General features: G+C 39.5%; 1 protein-coding gene across 3 annotated transcripts in view; it reads left to right on the top strand.

Annotated features, from left to right (window-relative positions):
* Positions 1–681: 681 nt before the first annotated feature.
* The window catches only part of ODF2L (outer dense fiber of sperm tails 2-like), a 39,380-nt gene continuing 31,968 nt past the window's right edge, over positions 682–8,093 (top strand). The window contains exons 1-2 of one of the 3 annotated variants that reach the window (XM_010860331.1): positions 682–919; positions 2,415–2,471. The gene's annotated coding sequence lies outside the window, so the exon portion shown is untranslated. Of the gene's footprint in view, positions 920–1,027; positions 1,133–2,414; positions 2,472–8,093 lie in introns of those variants that run through there. The other 2 variants (XM_010860329.1, XM_010860328.1) reach the window with 2 other exon arrangements.

Here is an 8,093-nt window from a genome sequence, read left to right as displayed (position 1 = left end):
ATGCATTGCTGGAATCATCAATGGAAATTGTTCTTTAGTGAAACCGATAAGAGGTAAGCCACGGTTAAACTGCTCAGTTGATAGTTTATTTGTAAACCTAATGTGATACCCACGATTTTTAACGTTAGGTTGAAGCGTTGGATAACTTTTTTGTTTTTTAACTTTTCCAAGTAGAATTTTGCCTTGTTCAATTTATAAAAGTATCAGCTGGCAGTAGCACCGATACAAATAATCTGAGACCCGAAAGATGGCTGGGAGGTAGCCGTCCGGCTCTCTCATTTAACAGGACAAAACAGAGGCCCAGAGAAATACCTCGGATAAACGGCTTTTAGCTGTTTACATTTACAGCGAACTTTCTCCAGTCGCGATTGCCTTTTTTTTTTTTTTCAAATTTCCCCCTTTAAAAAAACAAAAGGAGGGCACTTCTGATGATTCAAGCCTAGTATCAGAAGATTTGGAAGGCATCGGCCTTATTTCCCTTTCTGGGTGAACTCAACAGTTAAGACTTTTGGTAACTATACACAAGTGCTACCCTTCTCTTAAAACAAAAGGTTGGGGGTGGGGGAGTTTACCGGGAGAAGCAACTCAGAGATAGGACGCCTCCCCCGTGCCCCGCCCCCTCACTCCTGACTACAGTAGCAAACGCCGGCGCTCGCTTTCCTGAACTCGGCCAATTGGCTGCGCCGCTGCGGGCCCTACCGAAGGGGCGGGGTGGCCGTTGCCAGAGAAGCTACTTGCCGGTTACCAACCCGGTTTTGTCCCGATTGCTCCCCGTTGGGCATTCTTCCACTCAGGCCGTTCTAGGAATTCTCCTGCTTCCAGAGTCGCGTCCTTGCCTTCCTTCCTAGCTTTCATCCACTGCACTGCCCCCCGCATCCTGCTCCCTCCCTGCTGGCCCACCCAGGGCTGGAGAGCACAGGTATGCTCGCCAGGGTTTGCACCAACGTTCACCCAACGTCAGCCTTCGGGGCCCCTGCGGCCCGGCGGCGGCCTTACGTCACGGCGGCGTGATGACGCAGTGGTGGAAGCGACGGCCTGCTTTTGGAGGGGAAAATTTGGGCTTGGGCGGCGGAGGGTCGGTTACCGCGGGTGGCTTTAAGGGTCCCGGGTTGGGGCCGTGGCCGTGGCCTTGGTGAGTTACGGAAGTGAAAGCCCCTCGCGTCCACCCAAAATTAACCTCAGCCCCTTTCTGCCTACACCTCCCACTCGCAGCCTGGGCTTGGGAAAGGCAGCGAGGAAGGGTGTGGTCCCTGAACAGCCTGGCAGATCGTCGTGAGCTGGGCTTGTCCAGGACGGAGACGTAATCCAGAAGGCCCTGGTAACGGCAGCGCTTCTTTAGGAAACACTGCCCGTTTACGTATTCGGCTGATTTTGAAGTGCCCCGCTATATAATAAGCCAGACTGTAGTAGGCTCCGGGGCTCCTTTAGTAAAGAATACTTCAGGCTTCGGGAAATCATTTCTTTTCCAGGGTCCTAGATTTCCAGCCTCTATTCTTTAAAGTGTGTGGTTTGGACAAGTCACTAACTTCTCTGGTTTCAGTTGCCTTATTCGTAAAATGAGGGATAAGTCACTTTCGAGTGGTTGTAATAAGATTTAAGTTAACCAATGTCAGGTTTTGAGTAGGTGGTCGGTAAGTGGTGCTTGTTTAGTGAGAAAACCATAGCCAGACTTTGGCTGGTGTTGGGGAGAAAGTATTGCAAAGACAAAGTTTCCCTATCACCTCACACACAGTTAGGTTTCAGGTGTTTTTGGATGAATGAGGGCTTCCTTGATGGTTCAGTGAATGAGGTTCTTGGAGTAGTTTTAAGTACCACCTGGTTGGTTATGGTTTAAGGAATAGACTGCAGAAAGCCTGTCTACTTTTAAAATGAGTTTAATACCCTCCTGCTTACAATAAGATTGTCACGGTCATGTTTGTTATGGTCTTTAACAGCCAGGTATCCATTTTCTTGCTTCTCTTATTTCAAAATTGATGTGTATTAGTAAGGTAGTTTTTGCATCGGAAACTCCCAAAGGTATGAGAAAATGGCTTTGTTTACACCGCTGCTAATCACTGCTTAGTTTGTGCAAATGATTGAGACCCTAGAAGCTGGGTATAGCAATGAGGTTAACAAAACATCTATTCCCTTGGGCACAGTTCTGTTGAAAGTCAATGATTGTTCCCCTGGGCCCTGGCTTAGTAGAACTCAGTCAGTTTTTTACAACACTGAAGATGATTTGTAATAATTCTGCAAGAATGATTTTTGAAAGAATTATTTTGAAGTTGAGTTGATTCTGTACGGATAACTCTGAGAAGGAAAAAATAATACATTTATTTTTTAAAGGTTTTTTGATATGGACAGTTTTTGAAGTTTTATTGAACTTGTTACAATGTAGCTTTTGTTTTATGTTTTGTTTTTTTTTTCGCCATGAGACATGTGGGATGTTTGCTCCCTGAGGAGGAATTGAACCCATACTGCCTGCTTGGAAGGTGAAGTCTGAATCACTGGACAGCCAGGGAAGTCCCAATACACACTTTTAAACGATTTTCTTCAAACTGGTCTAAGTTAATTTTTGTATTTAACGGAATAAGCAGTCATTTTCTGCAACTTAAATATTGAGCATCCATTCAGATGGTCATGAGTAAATAAGGGGTTACATTTGATCATTTCCATACTGATCTTTTGCTTTTCCTGTATTCTAATTCCTTCATTGTTTTCTGTGGGGTTTTGTTTGTTTGTTTTAATCACCAGCAGGAGCAACTTTTGATTTTTTCAAAAATTTTTGTTGCAATTTCATCTCTCTTGAGAGTATTTCTACTCTCCTCCATATGCCTAGTCTGTTTTCCTAAACACCACTGGGTTTATCTTTAAAAGATGCACTTCTGATCTGGCATTCTCCTGTTTAAAATTATTTAATGGTCTGTCTGAACCTTTTGGAAAAGAAACTCAAGCTCTTGAACTTTGCATAGAATTACTGCTTTCATGTGTCCAGTCAGTCTCATCATTTGCCAAGTGCCCTTTCAAATCATGTTCTGTCATGATTCCTTGTTCTTGCTGGTACTTTACTCTCTATCTGGAATGCCTTTTTCTTTTCCCTCTTGCCAGCCTCAGATGTGTTCTGCTGGACTCTACTGCGGATTCACCTCTGGGAAGTCTCCCAGGATCCTGCTCGTTGCTTTCAGGGTACCCAGTGAGTCCCTTATAACCTTTAGCACACTGGATTTCAGTTGTCTGCTCTCAGTCTTCTCTGGGGCTTCCTAGGTGATGCTAGTGGTAAAGAACCTGACTGTCAATGCAGGAGACATGACACATGGGTTCAAGCCCTGGGCCAGGAAGATCCCCTGGAGAAGAGCCTGGCAACCCACTCCAGTATTCTTGCCTGGAGAATCCCATGGACAGAGGGACCTGGCAGGCTGCAGTCCATAGGTTCGCAGAGTCGGAAACAACTGAAGTGACTTAGCACGCTCACAGTCTTCTCTCGATTTAGACTTGCCTGTGCCTTCAAGGAGCTCAGTCTTACTCATCCTTTATTTCCTTGTACAGAACAGTTTTCATTTTTAAAATATAAACTGAATTTATAAGAGTATTGTTAAAATACTTATAAAAGAGAAGTTTGTATGTTACTTTCAGCTGTGTAAATTCTTATATTTTATTATCTGCTGGCTTTTGCTTCAAAACTGAGTTCCACCACTTCCTTACTTATAAACTTGAGCAAGCTGTTTAACCTTTCTAAAACTTGGTTTCTTCATGTGTAGCTTTGGGATGTTAATAGAAACTGTGTAGGATTTTTGTGAGGTGATGTTATAAGGTTATAAGTTAATGCTCTGTTGATAAATGGCAGCATGTCCTCATGCTGTTCATGAGTTGAAGGGAAAGAAAATGTTTTATTTTATCTGATAAAAGGATACTGATTAGTTAGGGTGAAATGGTACTCTGAAGACTTTGGTCCAGTCTTCTGGGTAATTAAGTTCTCTATGAGGCCCGCTTGATCCCTTAAGTGTTTCAGGTTGAATAATAAATTATTTGCTCACCATCACTTATATATTGGATTCTAACCTATGCCTCTCACTGTATTATGTAATTTTTGAGGGTAAAGAGTGATGAGTATATTGCCCTAACAGATTTAGTAGCCATTTAAAAATTTTATCCTTTATAGAGCAATTAAATTCTAAACAGTATAATTCTGAAAATATTATTAGATGTTTAGGATTCTTGGTGGACTGAATCAGTCAGAGGAATATTTTGAGAAGGAGGGAGGACTTGGGCCTTGAAAATATGTATGTATTCTTTATTTACAAATCAGACACTCATCCTGTCAACTTTTTTCTTGATATTATCCAATCTGCAACCCTTTTATTTTCAAATTCCTTTATTCATTGGACAGAAGCATTAGCTAATTTTCAAAGTTAATCTCTCTATATTTAAAAAATGTTTGTTTTTTTTTTCAATTTTGATAGCTTTCACTCATAAGATCTGTTTTCCATCTCTGGCTATTTTTACCCTGCCTAATCCCAAATATCTTTTTTTTTTTGCTATGGAGTCCAAAAAGCTATACAATTACATCTCCAGTAAACTTTTGACTAGTGTTTAGTGAGGGAAATGAGTAGCATTTCTGTGTCTACTTGGTGTTCTTTGCTGAATATTTCGTAGTGAATATTTCAGTATAAACTGCATGCTTTTGTTTGACCCTAATGGGAACTAGTTTTCCAAGGGTTAGTATTTGGCAAGACAAAATGAAATATGCAAGATTCATATACTTTTCTCTTCAAAGAGATAGTTTTGAATGCATATTTGAAGCTGATTAGTTTGTATAGAACAATATAGGTGCTATGGAACATCATGGACTGTGATCTTTCCTTTCTGTGATCGTGGCAGCATCATGGTCCCTGAATAGCCATTGCTCAAATGCTTGTTGTTGGCCAAAATGGAACATAGTTTAGTGAATGTAGCTGGGTTGCCAGAAACCCATGACCACTCCTGGAAAAGGCTTTAAATATATGCCTTTTGGATAGAAGACTGAAAGTCATTTCTATATAAGAAATTTAATTCTTTAAAAATGTTTTAAAATTGGTGTTCTTTAGGGATTTGATCATTAAAAGTGTGGGTGCAGAATATGTGTCTTTGTTTCACCATGAGCAAATTGGACAAAAGTTTAATACATTTGTAAATTGGCATTTATTCTACACAATTGATAACATTTCCTTCTGAAATATCTGCTTTTTTTCCATGCAAGAATACGTTTGATGCACCAAGAAGATAGCTTTTTTTTATAAAGGCAAGACTTTTTATGTTAAAGAAAATTATTACATTTTTCAGCATACAAATGTTTCTGCTCATAGTATTATAACAACACAAAAATAGTGGAGTACCTTGGAACCTCTCAACCATATTTTGAGAAGTTCCTGTATTCCTATATATTATAAGTGAATAATCCTATATTCGTTTCCCACAAAGCTAAGCAAGAACTCATTTAAAGTACTAATACCAAGCTGAATATTTTTTTTAATATTTCTTTTTCTTTACTTATTTGGCTGCCTTGGGTCTTAGTTGCCACATGTAGGGTCTTCGTTGCTGCATGCAGGATCTTTAATTGAGGCATTTGGGATCTGGTTCCCTGACCAGAGATTGAACCCAAGCCCCCTGCATTGAGAGTGTGGAATCTTAGCCACTGGACACAAGGGAGTTCTCAAACTGAATCTTACCTCATAAAATGTTTTCAATAAATTGAGGATCCTTATCCTCTTATACTGATTTGTAAACTTTTGTTTTAAATATATGAACTATTGTTCTTTTAGTGATCCCCTAAAAGATGAATCCGGAGAAGGCAATGGCAGCCCACTCCAGTACTCTTGCCTGGAAAATCCCACGGACAGAGGAGCCTGGTAGGCTGCAGTCCATGGGGTCACTAGAGTTGGACACGACTGAGCGACTTCACTTTCACTTTTCACTTTCATGCATTGGAGAAGGAAATGGCAACCCACTCCAGTGTTCTTGCCTGGAGAATCCCAGGGATGGGAAGCCTGGTGGGCTGCCGTCTATGGGGTCGCACAGAGTTGGACACGACTAAAGTGACATAGCAGCAGCAGCAGCAAAAGATGAATCAAGGGGTGAATAGTTATAAAAAGCGTCAGTCTTGATTCATCATATTTGTAAATTATGCCAAGCCTTGAGCCCTCTCCTTCAGTTATTGCTTAACTTTTACAAGGCTTATAGGTGCTGAAGATTCTAGTAAAGAAGAAATTTTTCTTGAGATTCCGTTGTACAGAGAGACAGATATTTAAACAAGTTAATGGACAAAAGATAAGTACCAAAACTGAGCAAATGAGTAGATGATGATTTCCTTGATTGCAGTGACTTATCCAAGCATATTCATTTTCATCTTTAGGTTTGGTTTTTCATTTGATTTTGTATATTCGTGAAAGTGAAGTCTCTAAGTTGTGTCTGACTCTTTGCGACTCTGTGGACTGAGGCCCACGAGGCTCCTCTATCCGGGGGATTCTCCAGGCAAGAATACTGGAGTGGGTTGCCATTTTCTTCTTCAGGGGATCTTCCCAAACCAGGGATCGAACTCTGGTCTCCCACATTGTGGGCAGACTCTTTACTGTCTGAGCCACCAGGGAATGCCTGTATATTAGTATTTAAAAATTTTTTCTGGACTGCCAATAGCTCAAAATATTATTATGTCTTAATAACAGATGTTGCATATTTGTAGCAGTCACGTAGATCATCTTAGACTATATGTATCTTATTCTACATTTCCATTTGACATGAGTTGCTAGTGTTTAAAAAATATGAGCATGCTTTCATTGGCCTATATCCTAAATATCTCTCTGATATATAGAACCTTCAGACAAAAAAGAGATGCATTTTTTACAGACATTTCAAATGATTTCTGAATTGCGAATTAAATATTGTGAATACTTTTCAACCTTTAATTTCACATCTATCTAGAGATCTGAAAATTCTTGAACATATGTATTTTATGATACAGAAAATTAAAAATAAATTACGAGGAAAAGTATCTCTGCAAAAATGCAGAAGACCTTAAGTATGATTGATTTTGTATAAACAGAATTAGGGAGACACATTTCCATATATTAGAATTAAGAAAATACAGTCTTAATGATTGCCAAAGCACTAATTCATTAATTAAAATGAAATAGCTTTGAAGAAAGTCATAAATGTCATAAATTTAAAATTCACATTTTAAAATGACATCTCCAAATTTGAGAGAAAACAATTAGATTATTTAGTAAGACTTAGATGTAGTATCATCTGTCCATTCAGTATCACCAAAGAATATCCTAGATTGAACTTTTTAAAAAAATAGGATTTATTTACAGAAATAAGTGAATTTAATGTTGAAAAGTCTACTTAAAAAAAAAAACACCTTTATCTTTGCAGCTACTGTTGCCAAATACTTTCAAAAGTATCTTAAATTTTTACTGTTATAGGCATGAATAACATTCATTTCTTATTGAATAGATCTAATGAAAAAGGTCAGTTTTCATTCCAATCCCAAAGGAAGGCAATGCCAAAGAATGTTCAAACTACTGCACAGTTGCACTCATCTCACACGCTAGTAAAGTAATGCTCAAAATTCTCGAAGCCAGGCTTCGGCAATACGTGAACCATGAACTTCTAGATGTTCAAGCTGGTTTTAGAAAAGGCAGAGGAACCGGAGATTAAATTGCCAATATCCTCTGGATCATGGAAAAAGCAAGAGAGTTCCAGAAAAACATCTATTTCTGCTTTATTGACTATGCCAAAGCCTTTGACTGTGTGGATCACAGTAAATTGTGGAAAATTCTGAAAGAGATGGGAATACCGGGACCACTTGACCTGCCTCTTGAGAAACCTATATGCAGGTCAGGAAGCAACAGTTAGAACTGGACATGGAACAACAGACTGGTTCCAAATAGGAAAAGGAGTACGTCAAGGCTGTATATTGTCACCCTGCTTATTTATATGCAGAGTACATTATGAGAAATGCTGGGCTGGAAGAAGCACAAGCTGGAATCAAGATTGCTGGGAGAAATATCAATAACCTCAGATATGCAGATGACACCACCCTTATAGCAGAAAGTGAAGAGGAATTTAAAAAAAAGCCT

The sequence above is a fragment of the Bison bison genome, unplaced genomic scaffold (assembly GCF_000754665.1).
Source record: "Bison bison bison isolate TAMUID 2011002044 unplaced genomic scaffold, Bison_UMD1.0 scf7180017864466, whole genome shotgun sequence".
NCBI classification, from domain to species: domain Eukaryota; kingdom Metazoa; phylum Chordata; class Mammalia; order Artiodactyla; family Bovidae; genus Bison; species Bison bison.
Note: the sequence above shows the minus strand (reverse complement) of the source record. Positions and strands in the feature narration are given on the sequence as shown.